Here is a 14,947-nt window from a genome sequence, read left to right as displayed (position 1 = left end):
AAGTACCATTCGCTAATGTAAGTCGGGTTTGATATAATGACACGTTCAACTGATTCATTGGCATAGACGGGTAAAAGCAGAGAACTTACATTCAGATTAGTTATAACACATAAGCAGCCATCTTGAGAAATAAAGTCATAAGAAAACTTCCCCTTCTGAAAATGTAAAGTATGGAGCTCCTGTAAACCCCCATTAAGGAACCTTGTAGCAAGCAAAAGTCAACTATCTGAATAACCAAATAAGTAGCAACATCTAAGCAGAACATATTTTTCTATCATATAAACAAAATAAAAAGAATAGATAAGAAACTAAACATACCATGTGTTTGCATAGTGCAGCACAACTTTACCTCAACTTCAAACAAAGCCTACACAAAATAATAGTGAAGCTTTTGCTGGAACTTATGAAAGTTATAAAGGTTTCTTTGTGGAATGCATTATGTAGATCAAAAAGAAAATAAGCAATACGAATCTATAAAGCCACCTGAACTACATGTAAGTCCATGAGTTTCAGAATCACTTTGCAGTCGTCATTACACAGGAAATACCAGACTACCAAACCAATGCTATTGCTACATATGCATAATGCATCCAATTAGTAATGCTTGTTTAAATGGATCAATCACGGGTGCTTATCTGAACATGACAAACAATAAGATCTTTACATTTCCTTTACTGAAACTATCAATGTCTTCCTTATCTCTGCTCTACAGCACAAATCAAGTTAGACAAATATACAATACTGAGGACTACTATTGACATGAGCACCAAATTGAAAGCATGATTCCTTATTCTAACTGTGAGTAATGAAAACTACAATTAAGATAAAGCCTTACGCTGGCCATATTGGCAAGGCATAAATAAAACATGCATCTGAAGTGAGCATATACATATGGCACATTTCTTCCAAGCAGATGCAGATGCAAAATAGAAATTAAAAGTCTGACCTGTGATCTTCTTGCTCCAAAAATTCAGAACGAAAAAAAAAAAAAAGCAAAAAAGAGAAAATAGAGAGGTTATACGCTTGTAGATGGTGTTTTCCTTCTTGATGATCGTATCTCAATTTCCTCTGAACACTTGTTTACTAAGGGAACATATGGAAACAGTCTTATTTATTTTCATGAATTAAATCAATGATCTTCTGGTGCCAGCCTATCTATTTACATATAAACATCAAATTCTAGTTTAGAAGTTTTGAGAAAAGCATACCAACTTTGCATATAAGAAGAACAACTTTATTATCTCTCCGCATTTGAGTTACCGAATTAGATTTTCAGATTCCAATTAGGCTTATCTAGCTTCCCCAATTTTCATTGTTCTTCCTTCGCTGTTAATGCTGCTGCTTTGTGCCCATATCCTGGAAATTGATACATCAAACACAACGGGAGTCTGGATTTGAATTCAACGATTGATGCCAAAAAATAAAAGACTTAAACCCACAAATCCTAATTAGATAAAACATCAAAAAATTGAGAAATTGAAATCAAGAGATGCAAAAATTAAAGTAACACTAACTGATATAAGAGGGGTTGTGAACCTACCAATCTCGTTTTCACGCTACATTGAAGCGGGATACAGGACAGTGGGTCTTTAACTCCCCATGTTTTGGTAGCTCCAATGCTAATACCTAGCTGCTGGCTGAAAACATGACATTACGATAGAAAGGAGCAAGTGTTCATACTCCTTGTTGGATGGAATGGACGTCCGTCACAATTTCGTAGCACATTGTGATATGGGTGGTTGCGACCAGAAGCTGCTGATTCAGACCCTATTGATGGTTTTGAGAGCTGGTGATTATGACCATATTGCTACAATTAAGTCACCACCGTGTATCTTCTGTCTTAATTGTACAAAAAAAAAAAGCTAGTTGAATATACTTACTTGGTTTTGCTTCTACTTCCAGTTAATTTTCTACACTACACTTTGGGCAGAGAAAGAAACCAAATCATCAAAATTTCAGCCATATCATCGAAACACCTTATAAAAAGATTGAGAGAAGTCCTTTAAGAGAAAATTACTGAAACTTGTTATTGTAAAAAAATGCATGATCTAATTGAAGCTGCAGAAGAGACCATTCGAATCCAAATTGATATTGCTCACCAAACCAAAAGCTACAAAGTGAACCCTAGCTAGTTTTCTGTCCCTCTCTGAAAAATGCATCGAGGGAAAATCTGCTAGGTGCTGAGAAAAACCCCATCAGCACCAACTTGGTTCCGAAAATTGGTTCACAACCAACACTAATCTCTGCAACACACATAAGTAGACTTAGTTTTGAATTGAACAGAGAATAAGGAGAGGAAAAAAGGAACGGAAAAGAATCCTAATCATTGGACTGATTGAACCGAAAGAACCATAATATACCCAAAACTAATACAGTACTAACCAACACAAATAAAGAAGCATTGTCCCTATTGTTATCAAAAACTGAATTAAGAAGCATACAAAGTTTACCGGGCGTAAAACCCTAGGATTTCACGAATAGATTCTACTTCAAATACTCTAATCTTCAACCTCAAAAAATACTTTAATCTTCAACATCAACCTCAAATACTTCAAATACTTTAATGATTCCAAAAAAAAATCATGAATAGCTACATTATGATCTTCGTAACTTCGTTAGTACCTTCACCAAACCAAAAGATAATAAATTTAAAATACAAAATTGGAAAAATCCCCGAATCAAACTGATGGAAAAACCTCCGAAGAATAGATTAATCTAACAACCGAAACTTTGTTTCTTTTAAAATATAGATAAACCCACAAATTGCTGAACACGGTGAAAATATATGTTAGTCAACTGACTGGCTTTCAAACGAAACTATGTACACACCAAATCACATTCAACTAATAATAGAACCCCATAAATTAGAAAACAAAAGCATTTTGATTACCTGATGATGTAAAGATCAACAGGACCTTGATTTGGGTTTCAGGTACACATATTTTTATCCCAAACACTTTTTTATATTAGAAAAAAAAGAAACCTTCATGAGATAGAACTCTAGGTTTCAGTTTCTGAAATCATTACAAAAATCAATTATTGTCACCAAAATCTCTTCTTACCCAGTAAATCTCTTCAAGTTCAACCAAAATCAACAGAAAGAAGATGAAGATGCGAAGATGACATTGTAGGAAAAGCCCTGCTCAGGAAAGCTAAAACATCCCTAGATTGCAATAATCTTTACGAGCAAATTTATGTTAAACATCGTAAGATTCTATGTATAGAACAAATAAGTAGTATGAATCGTTAAAACCGCAAGTTTCTTAGTCGTCCAATGGAAAAAAGAAAAGTATGTCTTACCCGACCGCTGAATGATCAATTTTGATTAAGTATTTCCTTCCTAATTTTTTGTCCTAATTAAGTTGAGATGTACTCCCGTTATAGTTTAATCAGAAGAAAAAAAAAAAAAAAAAAACCTAAGCATATAGTACTTACCTCAACTAAGTTAAAACACCACAGATACCGTTATTGAGTTAAACACAATAAAAAACAGAACATCAAAAGCAAAGAGGATAGAGAGAAACCCAATAATTTTAGGCTTTGTACCCCTTCCATTATAGCCAGGTCTGATACAGGTAGCTTCACAATTTTGTGGTACTCACTGTCTAATGCCACAAAAACGATCGGCCTAGCATGGTCTTTCACTTCAAAACAGACAGGGAACCAAGATTAAGTATTTCATGTAAAATAATTAGACATGAGGAACTACATCACCTTGCTATTGGCTACTCTATTTTGGATTCGTGCTCAGTGGCACAACTCTTCATCCTTCTCACTAACCACTCTGAGCGGCATTCGCTACACGCTACTTAGTGCCTTTGTTAAGTTCCTGCACCTGAATTGCAATAACCCATAATTTATTTATTCCGGTAACCGTCTGTGTGTCCCTAAGTCCAGTCCAATATATATATCCTGTAAATCAAACCTACAAAACCCAGAATTCAAAAGTTAGAGGTAATCAACACCAAATCATAACTAATAAAAGAGGAATCTTTCCGAATCAGAGATAACCAACACCAATCCAGATAATGATAGAACCATGAAATTAGAAAAACAAAGAATTTTGATTTCGTTTAAGGACAAACAGAACCTTGATTTGGGTTTCAGGATAAACATAGTTTTCTCAAACTAATCCCACTAAATTAGCATGGAGAACCAATATTTCCAAACCAAAAACATCAAACTTATGTATAATGGTAAATCCAGAGTTTTCCTGTTACGTAGAATAATTGTTCAAGTTCGTGCAAATGAGCTGATTGTGACCGATCTCTGGTTTGGGTAGCCAGTAATGAGTCAACTATGAATATCATGCAAATACATATGCCAGTTAATCCAGCTATAGAATGGCATAAGACAAATCCCGCATGACTATCACTTCCATTTGCTTCCTACCAACCATGTGCATGATATCCTCTTGAACTTCTTGTCCCTAATTCTCTATCAACCATGCACAATCATTGGTTTGAGTAGCCAATAATGAGTCAACCATGCTTATGAAAATCGAGAAAAAAAAGAATATCAGAAGCCAACGAAAGAAAGAAGTAAATACCTAAGCCAGTTCCTCGATCCATCTATAGAACGGCATGAGACAAATCCCTCAAGACTATAACTTGTCCATGATATCCTCTTGAACTTGCTCTCCCTGGTCATGTACAAAGGTTATGTTATGTGGAAAAAAAAATCTCATGGTATATACTATTCTGATTGCAACATGCTTGTTGTAGTATTCTGACATACCCAAGAAAACAAATTAAAGGATCAAAAGTGTAATGTAATACAGTAATTCGGAAACCATAATTTAATTCGTATTGCTTATAGAAAGAACAATATTATCATACACGAAGAATAAAATTGTATTGTGATTCAATACAATCCTTAACAAAGTAGAAACATCTTGAATGAAAGATGTTAGACCATAATTCAAAACTCTAGATTACAATCTATTAAGAGGATTGATTTTTTTCTCACATTTAAAATACATCTACAATTCATGGAACTGAATCTAAATCTTTATTTAGACTGAAAATTAATCATTCACAATTCATGGTACTAAATCAAAGAATTTCTTCACCAAGTAATCAAGAACCAAAAGAAGAATGATCAGATACATCGACAATCCCCATCATAACCATCCACTGTTAGCCATGATATTAACTGGGGGTAACCGTGTACATACGTTTGCTAAGTTCCCGCAACCTGAATTGATTAACCCACAATTTATCAGCTCCTGTATCAATCTGTACATCGAATGCCTAATTTAGTCTCATGAATTATATATATATCCTGGAAATTAAACCTACAAAATTCAAAAATCACAGGTACCAAACCAAATATCACATTCAACTAATAATAGAACCCTAGAAATTAGAAAAAGCTATAAAAAGCTAGAATTTTGATTACCTGGTGTAACGATCTATAGAACATTAATTGTGGCTTTCACACAGGAGATGTAGCGCTTTGTCTCCATCTTTTGCTAAGCAATCAAACCGAAATTACAGAAATTCGTATTGTTGTATTTCTGAGGTTGTATTAGGATTTCATCGACGAATGGTTGAACTTCAGTGACCGAATAGTTTCTTAGGTTTCATTGTAAAAAATTAAAAGAATTTCAGAAAGGTATTTAAAGTATTATTCGACTTTTATCAGGAGACTCTTTTATTTATGGCAAATACCAAGAGTCTCTGATAGTCGTGAGTGTTTCGTAGCCGTCTAATGACTACTCCATCCGGAGTTTCCCAACTTTGAGATCAGGTCTATATTAAATGTCGTCCGTCTGATAGATTTTATCATCATTGAGAATTTGAGACAAACACCGTACCTTTTTATAATAATGATAAACTATAAAATCTTTAAAATTGGTATTACAGTATTATTATTATAAACTATAAAAAAACAGTAAAAATTTTAGAATTGGTATTACAATATTATTACACAATACAACTTACAGATACAGGGGAAATATATTTATAACGACAGACTTGGTCCAGTCAAGTCAGTATGACTTGACTGGACCCTATATTCCTAATAAAAACCAAAATTGAGTTACCAAAACACCAGCCATATTATTTGGCCGACATAATAAAAACTACATTCAATAAACATGAAACAAAAACCTCATTTACATTTAAAATCGTTAAAAATTTAGTTTTTATTGGAAAAGAGAGATCAGTAATGGCACCACAAAATGAAGAATTAGTGATTGAAATGCTAGACCCATCATCATTTACTAACAACCAAATTTCTAATCAAATTTTTACTAAAATGATAAATTTATCAGTATAATCTCAACGATAATAATGGGTTTTTCTCTTTTTGTTGTTCGTCATCGTCCTCGACAGTGTTTATGTTATTCCAGGAATGGAGGCAATATTAGGCATTGTCTCCAAAATCAAGTTACTTTGTACGTGGGAGACAACAATATTTTGTTGATTTTAAGACGAAGTTAACATTCAAAACTGAACCAACATTTGGTCGTTTACTCCGAAATCGAGTTGCCTTCACTTATAGAGACAAATGTTTGTCGATTCCAAAATGGAATCAACATTAATTGTTAACAATGAAAGTAAAATGCCAATATGAGATGGGCTTGCCCGGATAAATATCCATTCAACATTTATAAGATTTTTGGGCTTAACCTTTTTTTTATCCATCAGACTTAAGCCTATTATATGAGCCAAACTTGTAATAGATAGTACAAAAAATCGGCTTCTGTGGAGCTAGAGCCTGAGAAAGCCTAGTCCTAGTTTTGCTCATGTTGATTGTTAACTCCAAAACTTGTTAGAGCATTGCTCGGTTGGATCCACCGAGCATTGGTATTCCATGTTTAGTTACGAAACTCGGAGTCGCTTGATTTGATTGCTAAAGTCAACTTGGTTAGGTTAAACTAGGCACATGGAATTGTTGAGACTTTCTCTTATTACTCACGAAGAACATGAAGATGTATCAACAACAATGAAGACATTATTCTTCAGTTCAAGATTAGTAACCACGGAATTGACTTGCTATATTTCTATGTTTTGTTCTTAGGAGTCAGTTTTTTGTTGAAAACATAGTACACGAAGTAAAGTTTGTTTACAATGAATTTAGTATTGGTGACTTGGTCATTAAACTATGATTAAAGTATCATTAAGGAATGATATACTAGTTGTTTCTACAACTTGAGTATATAGAGTTACGAAGTATAGTTTATCTATAAGACTTTGTATTATCGACATTGCACTAATTGGTAATTCGTTATTATGTAGTGTGTTGAACTTCCGGATTAATTCATACCTTGAAATTATGTTTCAGTTACATAGTTTAAGGAAGTAGACTTGTGAAACTTATTTTGTAGTTGAAAAAGGAGATTCAATGATCCATTCAAGAAGCGATCCCTAATAAGGATCTAATTTAGGACCGATCCCAAGTAAGGACTTAATCCAGGACCAATCCCTAATCAGGATCTAATCCGGGACCGATTCTAATAAGTCTGACTGAACTTTACACTTTCGATTTGGTTCAGGTTTCTGTATATATCGAGGTGTACATGGATTAGCCTAGGAATGTTCATAAATGTCGACATAGTGATTTGAACATGTACTAAACTCTAATATATTAATATTCAAGTATTTTCATTTGATACTCAAGGCATGATCCTGAAAATAATTTTTCAATATCTTTTTAGATTTTGGAATTATATGTTATCCATATCCCAGAAGTTGGAAAATCTCTAGTTAATAATGTTGGAATCTTACAACAATGAACAACAACATTAGATGTATCAAAGTAATATATAAAAAACTGAATCAAAACAATTCAACCACAAATGACTTGGCGAGGGCATAATCACAGGTTCAACAAGTTTTCCTTAAAACATAAGTTCGCGGGTTTACTCAAGAATGAGAAATGCTAAGTTCGCGGGTATACCTAAGAATGAGAAATGCTATACCCCAACGTGCGAATATGTATCTAGTACTGCCAGGTAAATATCGCATTAGCAAAACGCAATCTACTCATTCATGAACTTAGCAACACGGATTCGAAGTAAATAAACATGTAGTGCGCAAAACAAAGTTAGAATATGTGAAAAGAACAAGGGATAGTAGCCGCTTTCGGACACAAGTTTTCAACAAAACTCAAGTTCTTATTTGTAGGAGAATAGTAAATTTAGGGTTTCAATTTTTTTGTAAAACAAATAAGATAAATTCGAAAAAGGGATTATCCCATAATTAAAAAACTTAAAGAAAATACTTTTGGAATTAATTATTTAAAGAAAAACTTGCAAAAATAATTTCGAGTAGACACGGGACTTGGTGCATGATATATGCGCATACGGCATAGGTTAGTGATAAGTGTATAATTCATATGATTTTAGTGTCCATTCCATACTTGTTTTAGCTATTATTGTTGTATGTATTCGTATTATTACTCTCGTTTTCTCTTATCTGCCTCTATTAGGTGAATCATCCAAAAAGGAGCTAAAAAGTGTTGAAAAGAGTTAGAAAGAGAAGTATTCCAAGTATCCAAGTGCCCAAGTCCAAGAGAAGTGGAAGAAGTGCGACGAAAAGGGGCAAAAGGCTCAAAATCAAGAGAAGGGTCAAATACTGATCTTAACTCACTTAAATTAAGGATTTCTCATCATCATCTAGAATATAATTGAAAGATAAAAAGAATGCAAAAAGAATGAGGTCATTCCGAGTTCGGATGAAGAAGTTGTGGTCAAAACAAAATTTAATTGAATACCGAAGACAGTAAAGTTCGCGGACGGGTTTTATACTTTAATTCCGAAAAAATCTTCTTGAATTTGAAGTTCGCGGACTGGGTTCGCATACTTAGCAAGTGGAAAACGTTTATGCACACCTTGGAAAGCCTAAAGGCACGTTTGGTTTCGCTAGTTCGTGTTTTCGAGTCGGGTTATTGAACTGAACTAAATACTTGGAGACCAAGCAATGTAAACCTATAAAAAGGTATTAGGTTATGTAAAATAAAATATCATCGATCTCATATCACAAGTTCTACATCTAAACCTAGGGTTTACCCCTTTAGGGGGAAACCACCATTATTCATCTTCTTTGTAATATGAGTAGCTAAATCCTTTGTTGATTAAGGATGAATTCTATGAAACCCCGTAATTTTATTAACATGATTTTTGGGCCTAAAACCCATCTAGACTACTTTATTCGAATTTTAATCTAAAACTTAACTTGTATAAAATAAATATTTAGTTTTGAGTATATTTTATGGTTTCCAAAAAAAATATACTAATAAATATTAATTTAACATGTTCTTAATATCTCTTAAAAATATAAATCATTTTCCACTTTGGTTAATTAATTAATCAGGATTTAGTTAATTATGGAAACAATCGGTGCATTGATTAGTAGTTACATGTTATTAATATTAGACATTTTTATTAATGCTAGTAAAGAGATTCTTATTTTTAGCTCGTAATTGTAGCATGAATTTGAAATACATACGAAAATTGTAAATGGAAGATTTGATTATTTTGGAAATTTAATGATTTGGCTCTTACGGAAAATATTTGTACGTATCTCTTACATTAATCAGTTAAGTAAAGAGTACATACATATATAAATTTGTATTTAAGTTTATAAATATAAATTAGGAAATTGACTGATTAGTACTAATTAATTAGAGGAGTTTACCTTATTTACGTGTCTATTCAATGTTAGCAAAATTTAAGGAGTTTCTTTGTATTAGGAAATTAATAATTATTTTATCAAAGTTTACATATTAAAAAAAATCTTTATTTTAAATTGATAATAGCATGGGTTGTCACTTTATTATAGTTAATAAAATTTAAATCAACGGGTTTTATTTGCATGCATGTGATTGGTTTGATTTAAAATGTTGCCTAAGATAAATAAAAAAAATATCGATTTTATAGGTTTTATTTGTCTATCCTTTTTAGTAACGTTACTTATATAGCAGAATGAAAACAAAAAACATCCCTCTCTTTTTCTCTTTCTCTCTCTGATTTTCCTTCTAAAACAATATAAGAAAACTAAACCCATCATTTTCATAAGTTATTCTTCACCTCGTAGTTTTATCTATACAAGAAGACAAATAAATAAATAAGAACATATGATTTATTGGAGAGAAAAAAAAAGGTGTTGCATCAAGATTTTTGGAAAGCTTTTGAGGTAGGGGGTTTATACCTAATATCAAAATCAAAACTTATTTTAGCATTAAAATTATATTGGTTTCTTTTTGATTTTCAAGCTAATAATCATAATGTTTGTGTTAAATTTATTACGTTATTTTCTTTGTATGAATTGATTTAGTTGTGAGTTCTATATATTGATTATTAACCATTATTGTTAAATTATTCTAGATTTTTATTTTAACATTTCATGTAGGTAGTAATGTTTTTCTCAAAATAGGAAATATAATAATGCATATTTATTGAGTTTTTGGGTTGTGAAAATTAATTTGATGCATTATACTACTAATGAATGAAATTGAGTTTTGGTTTGTGAAAGTCACTTTGATGCATTACATTAGTGAATGGAAGTGGATTTAGATTGGCGAAAGTGAGTTTAATGCATTAGTGAATGAGGTTTACTTCGGTTAGTTCTTTGGGATTCGGTTTGGTACACGTAGGATTAAATGCGTTGATTTGAAATGAGTTCTAGAAAAAAAAATGTATATATCTGCTGCTGAAATGTCAGGCCTTTATGGCATCTCACCACTGGTGGCAACCCTGGGAAGACTGTTCGGGGAACAGTAATGGTTTGTTTACCGGAATAAATCTGACAAATAGATTAAGAATTAATATATATGTTTACTGCTGAAATGTCAGGCCTTTATGGTATCCCACCACTGGTGGATAACCTGGGAAGACTGTGCGGGAAAAAATAATGGTTTGTTTACCGGAATAACTATGACAATTAGATTAAAAATCGTTTGAAGAAAGAAAAAGAAGACTGTTTGGGGAATAGTAGTGGTTTGTTTACCGGAATAACTATGACAACTAGATTAATGATCCAGATTTTAATGTTGAAGATTTGAGTAAGAAAATGTTAAATATTTATGGATAAAATGGCGTAATTATTATTGTGAATTTCTATGCATGGTTTCAATTATAATATCGGTTGCATGTGTTTGATTTTCGATGCACTCTATTATTTTTGGAAACTTCGTACTGGGCTATGGTTTGCTCACCCCTCTTTCTCCCTTTTCTACAGAGAATGAAAAAACACTAGACGTAAAAGAAATTATTATTTATCATAGGGATTTGGGCTTTGCGCAATTTTGAATTAAACCACTGTGTTGGCTTGTCTTAATATACTTTGATTTTGTAATTATTATTTTATAGTTTTGTAATTTTAAAAGTAACATTATGTTTCATTTTATAAATTTTATTTGGATTGAGTTTTGTATTTTATTAAAATCTGGTCCTACATGAGTGGCGGCCCGAGAATTTGGACTTGTTAGCTGGATCGGACCCGACCCACAAGGTCGAATCCGTGTCAGCTGGAAGTCCGGAAATCCATATTGTCACAAATTCAATGTTCTAAGCGTGGAGCTTTATTAATAATACAAATATATTGAGAGTTTTTATCATCATCATGTGTTTTCACTATTTCTAGGGTTTATGATTGATTAATTAGATTGTTTGGAGTGCATGCTAGATTGATCTATTGATTGTTCTATTGCTTGTGGAAGTTAGGAGATAAGTAATCTTCGAATAACTCTCTACACAAGTAGAAATCACGAGACCTTACAGAGGGATTCTGTGGAGGAATCGTGTGTAAAAACAACACCAGCAAGTAAACCTTGAGCTAAGAGTTTAACTACTGGGATTAACCTAATTCATAAAGCTTAAAGCGTTCGATTGGATTACACACGATTCCTCCACAGAGCTTCCGTATCCGTGGTATTGGAGAGCTTCTGATATTGGAGAGCTTCCGTATCCGTGGTATAAGGAGTTTTGGGGATAGCACTGAGCTAGATGCTATTCTACGGTTGGTGATGAATGGTTCTTACGAACAATAGATAAGTATATTAATCATGTTAACGCTTGGTAACGGCGAAGGATTCCTTGATCATCTCTTTCTTTTATTATTGTGTTTTTATTTATCTTACAACCAAATCCCCCTTTGTTATTTACTTTATCTTGCTGATCAAATAACCTATCAATTACACAGCTCTCTGTGGGAACGATCTCTTACTACCGCTATATTATCAGTTAATTAGTGGGAAATATATTTATTAATTTGTTGACCCTACGACAACCCAAACAGTTAGGTCATGTATTGTATGCCAGCCCGTGCCCGCCCACTCATATTGTATACTATCCATAATAGTATATATGGAGGCCATCCTTCTCTAATATACCCAATGTGGAATTAAAGAGTTTCATTCACTCAAAGGAAATGAGTGAGCATCCACGGAACACGTATAGGTCCTAAGATCATACCACACCAAGATCAAAAACATTTATTAAAAACTCATTTTCTCCAACAATCCCCCATATAAATGAAATTGCAGCGAAAGGAAAAAAATCGGAAAGCGGAAAATATCATATAGGCAAAGGTGTATAAAGCCTTGAACCCTTAGTTAGTGAGAAGTTACCGGAACTACTAGCTAGAGACGGTGAGCGCGATGTCTTCAAATGCTAGTATTTGGTGAAATTTGCGATAACAACCACGCATGGTATCCTCCTGACATTGCTAAGTTCGTGTCATTGTGTCCATTTTGGCCTTGGACGTATCTCGTTTCTCATAATGCTCTAGAGAATTAGCTCAAATTCTCATAGGAAGTGTCCCACTTCCTCATTCATATAAGTGAATTATATCAAGAGTTTTATTGAAACTATAAAACTCATTAAGACTTCAGAAAAATCATCTTTCACATGCAGTCACACCATCACAACAATGCACCATAAGGAGAGATGGAGAATGTAATTCTCTTGATAGTGCATATATATAATCACCACAAATTAGTTTTCTCATTGAACCTTCGTATTTGGATCTCTAATCAATAAGGGTGAGTATCCTTCATTGAAATTTTATTTCGTGATCTTAAGTCCAGTCCCCCTTGATTCGGTACTAACTATCTATTTAGACATACCTTTCGTCAAAGGGTATGCGATATTCTCCTTGGACTAAGACAACCAATGGAAATAACGCATGTTGAGATTAATTTCTTTAGAGAAGTGTGTCTTCTATGTATATGTATAGTCTTCCCGTTATAAACATTGTTTTTAACTCTAGATATAGCAGCTCCGGTATCATAATGTATAAATATAAGTGACACATGCCTATGCCAGAGACGAATGTCCTCTAAAAATCATCTTATCCATTCGACTTCTTCTCCTGCTTTATCTAACACAATAAAACTCGATTCCACAGTGGATCAAGCTATACATGTCTATTTGGAACTCTTCCAAGAAACAGAAACACCTGCTAGGGTGAAAACATATCCACTCGTAGATTTAGAATCCTTTGAGTCTTTTATCCAGTTTGCATCACATAATCCCTTAAGGATGGCAGAGTACCCTTTGTAATTCAAACAAAAGGTCATTGTGTATTTTAAGTACGCATCAATCTAATAAGTGAATCCTGATGCATCTGCTCTGGATTACAAGTATACCTACTTAAGTTACTCACTGCATAAGTGATATACGCTCTCGTGCGAATATTCTTGAGATTACAAGAAGAATCATATGGAGTACTAGCAGGTTTACAGTCAAAATGATTATGTTTCTTAAGTATGGATTCAACATAATTAGATTGACATGTACCATAGCCATTAGAACTTTTTCTAATCTTTATCCTTAATATGACATCGGTGGAGCCTAAGTCTTTCATGTCAAAGTTATCATTCAAAAATTTTAGTGGACTTAATAACATCCATGTTTGTAGCTAATATAAGTATATCATCAACATACACGCGTACAATGATACATTCATCTAAACAAGTTCAATGTAAACACACTTGTCATATTCGTTAATTCTATAACTAGTAAAATCATCACATGATCAAATTTTCCATGCCACTGTTCAGGTGCTTATTTCAATCCATATAAAGACTTAACCAGTTTATAACTTTGTTTTTACAACCTTTCACTGCAAATCCCTCGCGTAGTTCCATATAAATTTCTTCATCCAAATCACCATTTTGAAACGTTGTTTTTACATATATCTGATATATCCCCAGCTTATGGACAAATCGAAGCTATAGAATTAACATACTAATTGGAGTAATTTTAGTAATAGGTGAATAAGTATAAAAAAAAATTGTTCTGTTTATAGCCTTTAGCTACCAACCTAGCCTTGTATTTTTAAGCAGTTCCATTTATCTTACGTTTTTTCTTGAAGATCCTGTTAGAACCTATGACCTTAGAACTTGAAAGTAAATCTACAATCTCTCATGTACGATTTAGTTGTATGGAATCCATTTCACTAATGAAAGCTTTTTTCCACCATTGAGCTTCAGAAGAAATCATGGCTACTTTATAATACTTGGCTAGGTAAGTGGTGCAAGCATGATAGGTTTTCTCAGTTCTAACATTGTACCTCTTCTAGGTTCTATTTATGGTTCATCTTCCTCTAAAGTTAATGACCGACTAGTTGATAGAAAATCTAGGGAATCATTTAAACATCTCTTTTGAGATTTAGGTTTCATAGGAAAAATATTCTCAAAAAACTCAGCATCCCTAAACTTCATAATATTATTCAACCCCATGTCAGAATTTTCATAACTCACGACCATAAACAGTAGTATGCTCAGGATACCATATTAAAACATAATTAATAGTTTTGGGTCCTATATTAGTTCTCTTTGTAGGAGGGATGGCCACCTTTTCCAAAATACCCCCCACACTTTGAAGTAAGCATTAGATGGTTGTCTACCTGTGCATAACTCATATAGAGTTTTAAGTGGTCCTTTAAAGAGTAATGTTTTCAAGATATAACAAGCTAAGAGGATATCCTCCCCCCCC

General features: G+C 33.2%; 1 long non-coding RNA gene across 1 annotated transcript; it reads right to left on the bottom strand.

The window, feature by feature from the left end:
- Nucleotides 1-4,875: 4,875 nt before the first annotated feature.
- On the bottom strand, nt 4,876-5,695 carry LOC113320533. The gene is made up of 2 exons (XR_003346160.1): nt 5,401-5,695; nt 4,876-5,237 (listed from the first exon to the last, which is right to left on the bottom strand). It is a non-coding gene; the product is annotated as an uncharacterized LOC113320533 (long non-coding RNA).
- Between the last annotated feature and the right edge of the window lie 9,252 nt (nt 5,696-14,947).

This window comes from Papaver somniferum, chromosome 11 (assembly GCF_003573695.1).
Source record: "Papaver somniferum cultivar HN1 chromosome 11, ASM357369v1, whole genome shotgun sequence".
In the NCBI taxonomy this organism is placed as follows: Eukaryota; Viridiplantae; Streptophyta; class Magnoliopsida; order Ranunculales; family Papaveraceae; genus Papaver; species Papaver somniferum.
The sequence above is the reverse complement of the archived record's forward strand: the minus strand, read 5'-3'. Positions and strand labels throughout refer to the sequence as shown.